Genomic DNA, 10,108 nt, shown 5'->3' on the forward strand with positions numbered 1-10,108 from the left:
AACGAGTAATTATAAATATTTAAAACCTATCAAGAAATCACGCGATCAAGTTTTTGGCGCCATTGTCGGGGAGCTAAGATATTAGGAACGCTCAATTTTTATTACTTTAGCCATTTATTTTTCTTGCAATGTAATTTAATTTAATTATTATTATTATTTATTAACTTACTTTTTCTTTCTCTTGGCAGGTTTTTATAGTTTATGACTAGAAGAAACCCGTCAAGACTATTACTTTTTGACGAAGAAATCAATCGTACAGTTCACAGAAATCAATGAGAAATAAGGCGAAGCTTATGATACACAGAGAATGAGCAAGAAGACGATACTCAACCCCCAATCAAAGAGATGGCTAACAACCAAGACAATCATCTAACTCCTGCAATTGCGGCTAATCAAAATCTTGCTCCACACACTATGTATGATTATGCTAAACCTTCTTTAACTGGAACTAAATCTAGTATAGTTAGACCTGCTGTAGCTGCAAATACTTTTGAACTGAAACCTAACACAATTCAAATGATATAACAGTTTGTTTAGTTTGACGGTTTGCAGGATGAAGATCCCAACGCTCACTTATCAAACTTTCTGGAATTCTGCGATACATTTAAAATCAATGGCATTTCTGATGATGTCATACGTCTTCGGTTGTTTCCCTTTTCATTGAGGAACAAAGCTAAACAGTGGTTGAACTCGTTACCACGAGGGTCAATAACTACTTGGGAACAAATGATCGAAAAATTTTTACTAAAATATTTTTCGCTGGCTAAAACGGCTAAATTACGGAATGATATTTCTTCTTTTGTGCAGATGGATTTAGAAACCCTCTACGATGCATGGAAGAGATACAAGGACTTACTGAGAAGGTGCCCTCACCATGGGTTACTGCTTTGGCTCCAAGTTCAAACATTCCACAATGGTCTGAATCCTTCGACTCGGCAAATGGTTAACGCAGCTGCTAGCGAAACCATCAATACTAAAACACCTGAAGATGCCTATGAGTTTATTGAGTAGATGTCACTGAATAACTATCAGTGGCAAGTCATGAGGACAAAGCCAACGAAAACAGCCGGTGCTTATAATGCCGATTTGGTCACCATGCTGTCAAATCAGGTAGAACTCTAGAATAAAAAGATTGATGGTTTTCTTAGTTCTTCACAGGTTCACCCAGTAATGCAGTGCGAAGCAAGTAGTGGTGGAACAAGCCATGCGAAATACCAACCTTATGGCCATAACATGGATAACGAGCAACTAAAGTCATGGGTAATAATCCTCGACCTCAAAACAATCCATTTAGTTACACCTATAATGCAGATTGGAGGAACCATCCCAATTTCTCGTGGGGAGGCCAAGGAAATCAAAGACCACAACATCCTCCAGGTTTTCAACTGCCACCCTACCAATAGGAAAAGAAGTCGAACCTTAAAGAGATGCTCTCAAAGTTTATATCGGTGTCAAAAACTTGTTTCCAGAACACCGAGACAGCACTTAAGAATCAACAAGCGTCGATCCAAGGGCTCGAAACTCAGCTAGGCTAGCTTTCCAAACTAATCTCCGAACAACCACAAAGTAGTTTGCAAATAATACTAAACCCAACCCAAGGGAATAGGTCAACGCGATTAATGTTCAAGATGAAGAAGGATTTGTGGAGCCTGAACCAGAACCGTGGTAAGAAACTGTGGTAAACAAAGGTCAACGTGAGGTAGATCAAAATACAAACAAATCAGTGAATATCGAATATAAACCTCGTGTACCATACCCCAACGCAACAAAGAAAGACCGCTCAGATGAACAATTTGGTAAATTCCTTAAACTATTAAAAAAATTACGTATAAACTTACCATTTATTGAAGCTCTATCGCAGATGCCAAAGGTAATGAAATTTATAAAAGAGCTTTTAGCAAATAAGCGGAAGTTGAACGAGGCGTCGCATGTGGAGGTAAATGCAATGTGCTCAGCTATTTTGAAAAATAAGCTACCGAACAAACTAAAAGATCCAGGAAGTTTTACGATTCCTTGCTTAATTGGTAGTTTAGATGTTAATAATGCATTAGCTGATTTAGGGGCTAGTATCAACGTCATGCCTTTTAAAATGTTCAAGCAACTAGGTATCGGGAAACTCAAACAGACTAGGATGAGCATTCAATTAGTAGATAAAACTATAAGATTTCCTAGGGGTATTATTGAAGATGTGCTAGTCAAAATCGATAAATTTATATTTCCCGTTGACTTCATTGTTTTAGACATATAGCAATACTCCTTTAATCCTAGGAGGGCCCTTTTTAGCAACTGCTAAAACAATTATTGATGTTGGCACAGGTGAGCTCACGCTTCGCGTAGGAGACAAAACACTCACCCTTCAAGCTCGCAATTCTGACAACACATCGGAAATTGAAGGTGATCGTCTAAATGATTCTATTAAAACTGACCACATGATACAACCCACTTTGCAGGAGATAAGTCTGAAGGAAGTAAATAAGCCACTCTCAAACAATAGTAGAGGATCTATTCATGAAGAACGAAGGCTGCAAATAAAGGAGCTAGATGAATGGCGAACACATAAATCGAGAACACACGATAAACCGAAACTACGCCAGAACGAGCTCGATACCTCTCCAAATCAACTTAAGGTTGGTGATAAAGTCTTATTAGATGCTGCAGATCCCCACATTCTCACTACGACACCGAATGAGGAAATCCCTCTTACGGTCTCAGTATTTTTCCATTCCATACGGTGAAGGTGAGTCATCCCAAGTTCGGCACTTTTAAGGTAAACAATACCCGTTTAAAACCTCATTTTAAGATTGATAGTAGGAATGAGGAGTAAAAACTCCTCAAACCACCATGATCATTCAACGGAAAGGTAAGTTGAGCTTAGACTATAAATAAGTGTGATAACCCGAATTAGGGACTAATTAGAATAGTGGTTTTGGGACCACAGATATGAGATAGAAATAATTATTTTATGATTATTTTGAGGTCTATGATATGATTTCATGATTTTGTAAAAATTTCGTGAAGAAATTCTATGCACAAAGTGCTTAATTTGAAGTTAGGGACTAAATTGAATAAGTTATAAAACTTGCATTCTAGAAGTTTCGAGTATGAAATTGCTTTGAAATATTAATTAGGAGGTTTTAAATAGCAATTTGACCAATTCCTAAGTTTATGGACAAAAATTGGACATGGATGGAATTTTTGAAAGTTTAGTAAGAAAGGGCATTTTGGTCATTTGGATTTTAAATGAAATAAAATGGGAAAAATAATACAAAAATGATCATCTTCTCCATAAGTTGCTGTCGAATTTTTCTCTTCACCATAGCTAGGGTTTCAACACTTTTAAGCGTTGATTGTAAGTGATTTCTATGCCCGTTTTTAATGTTCTTTACATTTTTGAAATCCTCGTAGCTCGGTTTACCTATTTCTACCAATATTTTGAGCTAGGGTTTATATTTAAAAATTTAACCATGGATGATATGTATGAATTTTGATGTTTTATGGTAGAATATGAAGTTTGAGATTGTGTTAAACAACTTTTGCTAAGTGATTTTTCATAAAAACGAGTAAAATGACATAATCAGTAAAAATACCTAATATTCATAAGTACATGTTAGAGTGTGAATTTGATGTTACTATAGAAGGGAAAAATGATCAGCATGTCATAAAACATAAGAAAATAGGATGAGGTTTAATTTACGAGCCTTGGGGAAAAAGTGTAAATATGTGAAATTTTAGGGGCAAAATGGTAATTCTGTCAAAGTTTGTATTAGGGGCTATTTTGATGAATGTGTGTATTACCTAAATTAATTTTGTATTGTAGATCAAGAGAAAAGAGATTCGAGTCGAGATCGGGGGAAAAATAAAGTTTACGAGGAATAGGCTCGACTATTCTCATTTTGTATCGAGGTAAGTTCATATGTAAATATTGTAATATAACTGTTATTTTAAATCATTTAATGCTATTTATACGATATTATGATTGTTATCATGCAATTCTATGCTTTGTGGTCATTGTTGGACAACATGCAAAAATTTTGTGAATTATGTGAAAATATGAAAGACTACCTAAGTATCGTCATTGGTATTCCAAGGAGAATGGTAAAAAAGTATGAACGAGGAAAGTCCCGTTGAACCTTAGGAATAGATTAGGATATTTGGGCATCCGAATTCATTGAGTTGAGTCCGAGTTCACTTATGGATGCGAACGTCCGAGCTCATTGAGTTAAGTCTGAGTTCGTGAGATCTAACTAGGCATCCGAGCTCGTTGAGTTGAGTTCGAGTTCACTTATGGATGCGAACGCCCGAGCTTGTTGAATGAAGTCCGAGTTCGCTTATGGGCGGGTTACATGGTAGCTTGGCTACATATGTGGCACTTATGTGCAAACTTTCCATGTATCCGAGTTATATTCTGATGTCTTCAACGGGTAAAATTCTAGTGAAATGGAAGAATACTCAAGATGCAAGTGACGTATTGGTAAGTGTTGTAGAATGGGCACTTTGAGTAGGTATGTACTTAACCCTCAGGTTGAGACTTGATATGACAACAATAATATGGTAAGATGATGAATGATGGATAGAAATGTGATATATGTTTTGGTGATATTTGTAACACCCCGAATTCGGGCCTAGAAGTATTGGGCCTTGAGTGGGGGTCTGTAAGGAGGTTGTATATAGGTATTTAATTGTGCAATGAAATGAAACAATTAAATGTTTGCTTTAGTGGTTAATGGATTTGAGAAGTGTTGGAGAAATCTTGGGTTCAAACTTGGGCTTTAGTAAAAATTTTGGTATTAAGTGAAAAAAAACCTAGATGCTTGGATAAGGGCCTTTTAAATTATTGTGTTAAATAAATGACACAAGGAGCAATGTGGTCTAGTGGAAATGGCGTAATTAAGGTTGTATGGGAGCCTGGGTTCAATCCTTGGCTCTTGCAATTTATTTTGTTTTTTTTTAAGAAAACCTGGACTTTGGCCTTTAGACCTTATAATTAATTGGGGATAAAATATGACACAAAAAGAGCTTGTGGTGAAGTGTCAAGGTGGCGTCATAGAGTTGGCAAGGAGGTCCAGGGTTCGAAACTCATGGCAATTAAAGAGCATTTATTTTGCTAATAGGGGGCGGCAAGAGTTGGTGTTGAATTTAAACTCTGATGTTGGAAGGATCCCACATCGGGAAGCTAACATAAGAGTGGATGCGAAGCTGGCTTTAAATAGAGAGAACCATGAGGAGAGTAAAGGTACCTTTCTTGGCTGATCCCTTTCGCTGTATGGCATGCTCATTCGGGTTGGGCGTCGGCTAAGAGTGCTCAGAGCATGGATTAACTCCAGTCTCCTATCAGGTGTGTATTTCTCACTACTATAGCTGTAGGATGGCTATTTCGGGCCGCGATGGGTCGAAAGGGGCTATGTGGGCCCAATGGGCCTACAGGCCCAATTAGATAAGTTGTTTGATTGTGTAGTAAATATTGGACTAGGCTAGGTGAATCTCATATTTGTGGCTAGATTTGGGCTAAAAGGGCCACACAAGCGTGTGGGCCCATTTGGGCCGAGAATTGGCTTTAGGGCCATTCGTATTGTTATCCCTGTTTAGAATACTTTAGTTTACCAATTATAGAAATGCCCTCGACTTGTAAAATTACCAAAGTACCCTCAATTTATAGAATTACTGTTTTACCCTTGATTTATAGAATTACTGTTTTACCCTCGATTTACAAAATTACCATTTTACCCTCGATTATGAAATTACTAAAATACCCCTATAGGGTAGAATTACCAAAATACCCCTAGTTTGTAAAATTACCAAAATACCACTGGTTTGTGAAATTACTGAAATACCCTTAATTTGTAAAATTACCAAAATACCCCTGATTTACAAAATTACAGAAATACCCTTGACTTTCTAAAAATTATAGAAATACCCTTGGTTTGTAGATTTACCAAATCACCTTTGTAGGATTAAATGACTAAAATACCCCTAATAGGTAAAAAGACTGTAATGCCCATGTAGGGTAAAATGACAAATATGCCCTTATGTTTCGTATGACTGATGTGCTTAGGATTTACATATATTGATATTGGATTAGTTAAGTTTGAGTGATAGGTGGTGGTTATCATAGGGGATTGATTTTGGAAACGTTTCAACTTCAACACATAATAGGTGTGTAACGAACCCTCTTTCGTAGCTTAAATCGATATATGCTGAAAAGCTGAAATACCGAAATTTCGGCATTTCGAGGACTCGTGAGCAGGCGAACGCTCATAGGTTAGTTAGATTCACTAAGTTGATGATTGAGACCATTGGTACAGGTAATAGTACGATTTTGGGTGTCTCGGTAATTGGGCCTCAATAGGCTAGAATCGGGCCCAATGGGCTTTCGAGCCCATTTGGGTAAAACTGATAGAAAATGGAATCTAGAAAAGTTGCATGTTAACACGGTTAGTACTGTTGTAAAATTTGGATTAAGCAAGCTTAGTGGGCTAAATCAGCATTCGTAGGGCCAATTAAGGGTTTTGGGCCCAAAAGCCCGAATTTGATAAAGTGGGTTAAAGATCATTGTTTAAACACTCGGAAATATTGATAATTGTTAATGAACATGGAAAACCCTGATATTTGGTAAAATTACAAAATTACCTTTATAATATAAAAAATGACTGTTTTGCCCTTGTGGGCAAGTGACTGACTTGGACTGTGTGGTTGATGGATTTGATTGTGAATATATGTTGGTGATATGAATGACTTGACTGTGATTGTTTGATTCAAATATGGGCATGACATTCTGCATACATGACATGTTGCATGGGTTGGGTTTTATAAATAGAGGAAGTGCTAAAAGGGCTATGCCCCAGTTTACCGAAAAAGGCTTTGCCCCAGTTATTAAAAGAGGCTAGGTCTCCAGTTATATGATAAAGTAGCTATGCTGCCAGTGGAGAGTTTGGTTGGGTGGGTTGAGTTATTCCCCACATGGTGTAATGGTTGGTACGGGTGGAGAGTAGCAGATGGTGGGTTGAGTAGTCTCCCTAAATAGGCTTGCACACATTCATTGATATTACATGTGATATTGAAATGGGCCTATGGGCCATACCACTTACAGTAAAGGCTTCGGTCCAGTGATATGATTTATGAAAAGGCTTCGGCCCAGTATATGTCGAGACTGAATTAGGGCTTAGGCCCATATTACTACTATTTAAGGGCTAAGGCCCAGACTGTACTGTTACTGAATAGGGCTTTGGCCCAGATTGTACTGACACTGTGTTATTCAATATTTTTTTGTTGTTGGGGATTACGCACTGAGTTTTCGTAAACTCACCCCAATTCTAACTGTGCAGGTAATCCCTAAGCTTAGATGGTTTGGAGCTGCGAGGGACTCGGAGATGGCCACACTACTGTTTCTGTTTCTTTTAATTGCAATAAGTAACCGGTTTATTTTTTTTAAGTTCTATCTTAATTAATATTATTATTTGGTTTTGGGTTGTAATAAGGCCATTTTAATTATTTTTCTAGGATTATTTTATTTTATACCCTATATTTTACTGATAACAATCCAAAATGGGTTAGACTTAGGGCGCATTTCCAAAATGATAATTGTTTTTAAAATAATGCAACGATACAATTAATCAGTTTATCAAAAATATCTACTTAAATGAATTCCAACTCGTTTTTCTCAAAACCTAACCTCGCACCAAAGAGGTGGCAATGGTTATGGGCATGTCTAGGATTGGATCCAATCAAGAGCTTGGTACTTAAGCAGCCTTTATGGCTCACCTCCTCTGTTTCGGATACCTACCTGGTGCAAGCTTCCATTCACTTTATTAACTTAGCAAAGACTATCTTTTAAAACACTAAGAAGGACGTTGAAAGAGGCATGGGTATTCTTAAAAACTTCAATGTGACACATCGGATCTGACCATAATGTCTAGGCCGGGTTTGGGGTGTTACAATATTATGATAATATTGGTTGGTATAATTGCTTTGTTAAGTTATTTATTATTTGCATGTGGACTTACTAATCATCTATACTTACTCCCTCATTTCCATTATTTTTAGCTTTGACAAGTCAATTTGGAGATCGGGACGGTCGGAGACATGCTCACACTATCACTGGACAATCACGGTATAATGACTTGTAATTTTTGAAATATGGCATGTATAGCATTCCAATCATTTTGTGTGTATAATCTTACGATATGACCCATGGATGGAATGGAAATGTTTGAAGATGATTAGCTATTGGAATGGCTAATCAGGTTTATATATGATAACATGTATGCTTTATGTCTTAACTAAACCATGAAAATCATTGGAAAGGTAAAATTGGCCACAAAACAGAATCAGATAGTTGCAGTGATGTGAATCTGAAAAATCACTAAAAATAGTAGAAATGGAATTAAATGATGAATAAGTTATGAAATCGAAGCTTGATGAGTCTATTTTCATATGAAAGAAACAAAATAGGTAAAAGAGTTATATTTTGTGAGATATTTAAGTTTTGGTGGAATCGGGTCAGAGCGATCTCTAAATCCCGTGTTCATGTATGAAATCCGTATTAAGTCTAGTTTTATGATAAATAAACGGCATAGTCATTGAAACTCTGTATAGGGAGATATCTTATTCATAGTACACAGGGGTTAGAGTAGTCGAACCCTGAAATAGGGGAGACTTTAACTAATAAACTGTACTAATTGGCCTGACCAAAAATTCTAGAAAAACATTAGTAAATAGATATATGAGTCTAATTTCAGAGAAAATTTACGGAATTGGATTTCGGGTTTCGTAACTCGAGATATGGATTTTTTAGTGACTGTGACGCAGTTAGCCAGCTTGTCTGGAAATTCTAAAATAACTTGTTTGAGCTACTTAATTAAAGAATTAAGTCCATTAACACCTCGTGCTCAACTCCGACGACAGTCTGGGGTAAGGGGGCTTTACAATAAGTGCTTCTTGGGAGGCAACCCAAGCACTAACTGTATTAACGTCTTTCAAAATTTAGTCTTCAATATCTAACTTACTAACGGAGCTCTTTAATACAGGTTTTCCACAGAGACACGGCCAAGCGCACGGGTGTATGTGGAAGACCCGTGGTTGAAACTAAGAAACTAGCATGGGCTTGCAACACACCCGTGTCCAAAACCCATAGTCAAACCTGTTAAATTAACACGGGCGTGGGGCTTGCACAAACGGGCATGGGAGAAGCGAGCGAAGCTAGACACGGTCCTGCGACATGGCAGTGGGATGAATTTTAGACGAGCCCAAATAGGAAAAACGTGAAACACACGGGCAAAACTTAGGGAACACGAGCATGTGCCATGGCCATGTGGCCCAAAATCTATAAATACCCTACACTATTCACTTTCTTCCCCACTCAAAAACCCTAACCCTAGCCCCTGTAAGTTCACACGGCCTCCCTGCCACGCCCGTGCGCTGCCTACAACTCCATTCTCGATGCCCAATCTCTTCCCTTAGCGTTTGTTTACTTCTTTTTCCTTTTATTTCACTGATTTATAATGTTATTTGTCATATTAATCTATATTTTTCATGTTATTTCCATATTGATAATCACATAAATTTCATTTATCAAACAAGTTATCATCTTTCTCATGTTTAAAATCTTACTCATTACATGATTTCCACACTTCATTTAATTAGTTAGAAGTGAGTATTCATGGCTAGGATAGTTGAAATAATCATGCATATTGTGTTGACATCTCTTTTCATTCATATAGTATTTTGCATTCCATTCCTTGCCATTTTTACTTATATCACCATGCTCATGGCACAAAGAAATGGGTCATTGAACTTATTGTTTTAATTGAATTTAGTAATTGTAGCTAAATATATTTATGCATTTTCCTTTTCAAATTTAGTCGCATTCCTTTTATATATTATAAATTATCTACTCATCAAAAGACGAATTGATGTTTCCACTTGCAAGTATACAGTGTCGTCTTCAAGAGGAAAGAAAACCGTTGTACCTGTTTCAAAGAAGAGGAACGGAGTGTCTTCTTCTGTGGGTCCAACCGCGAAAATTTGTCACCCTCTCCTACAGTTCCCCCAAGGGCCCCAGGAAGAACTGTTCCAAATACTTCGGGCCTGACATTTAATTGCGAGTCGCTGC

General features: G+C 37.2%; 1 non-coding gene across 1 annotated transcript; it reads right to left on the bottom strand.

The window, feature by feature from the left end:
- Positions 1-774: 774 nt before the first annotated feature.
- On the bottom strand, positions 775-881 carry LOC121210402 (small nucleolar RNA R71). The gene has a single exon (XR_005905515.1). It is a non-coding gene; the product is annotated as a small nucleolar RNA R71 (small nucleolar RNA).
- Positions 882-10,108: the final 9,227 nt, after the last annotated feature.

Source organism: Gossypium hirsutum, chromosome A11 (assembly GCF_007990345.1).
Source record: "Gossypium hirsutum isolate 1008001.06 chromosome A11, Gossypium_hirsutum_v2.1, whole genome shotgun sequence".
In the NCBI taxonomy this organism is placed as follows: domain Eukaryota; kingdom Viridiplantae; phylum Streptophyta; class Magnoliopsida; order Malvales; family Malvaceae; genus Gossypium; species Gossypium hirsutum.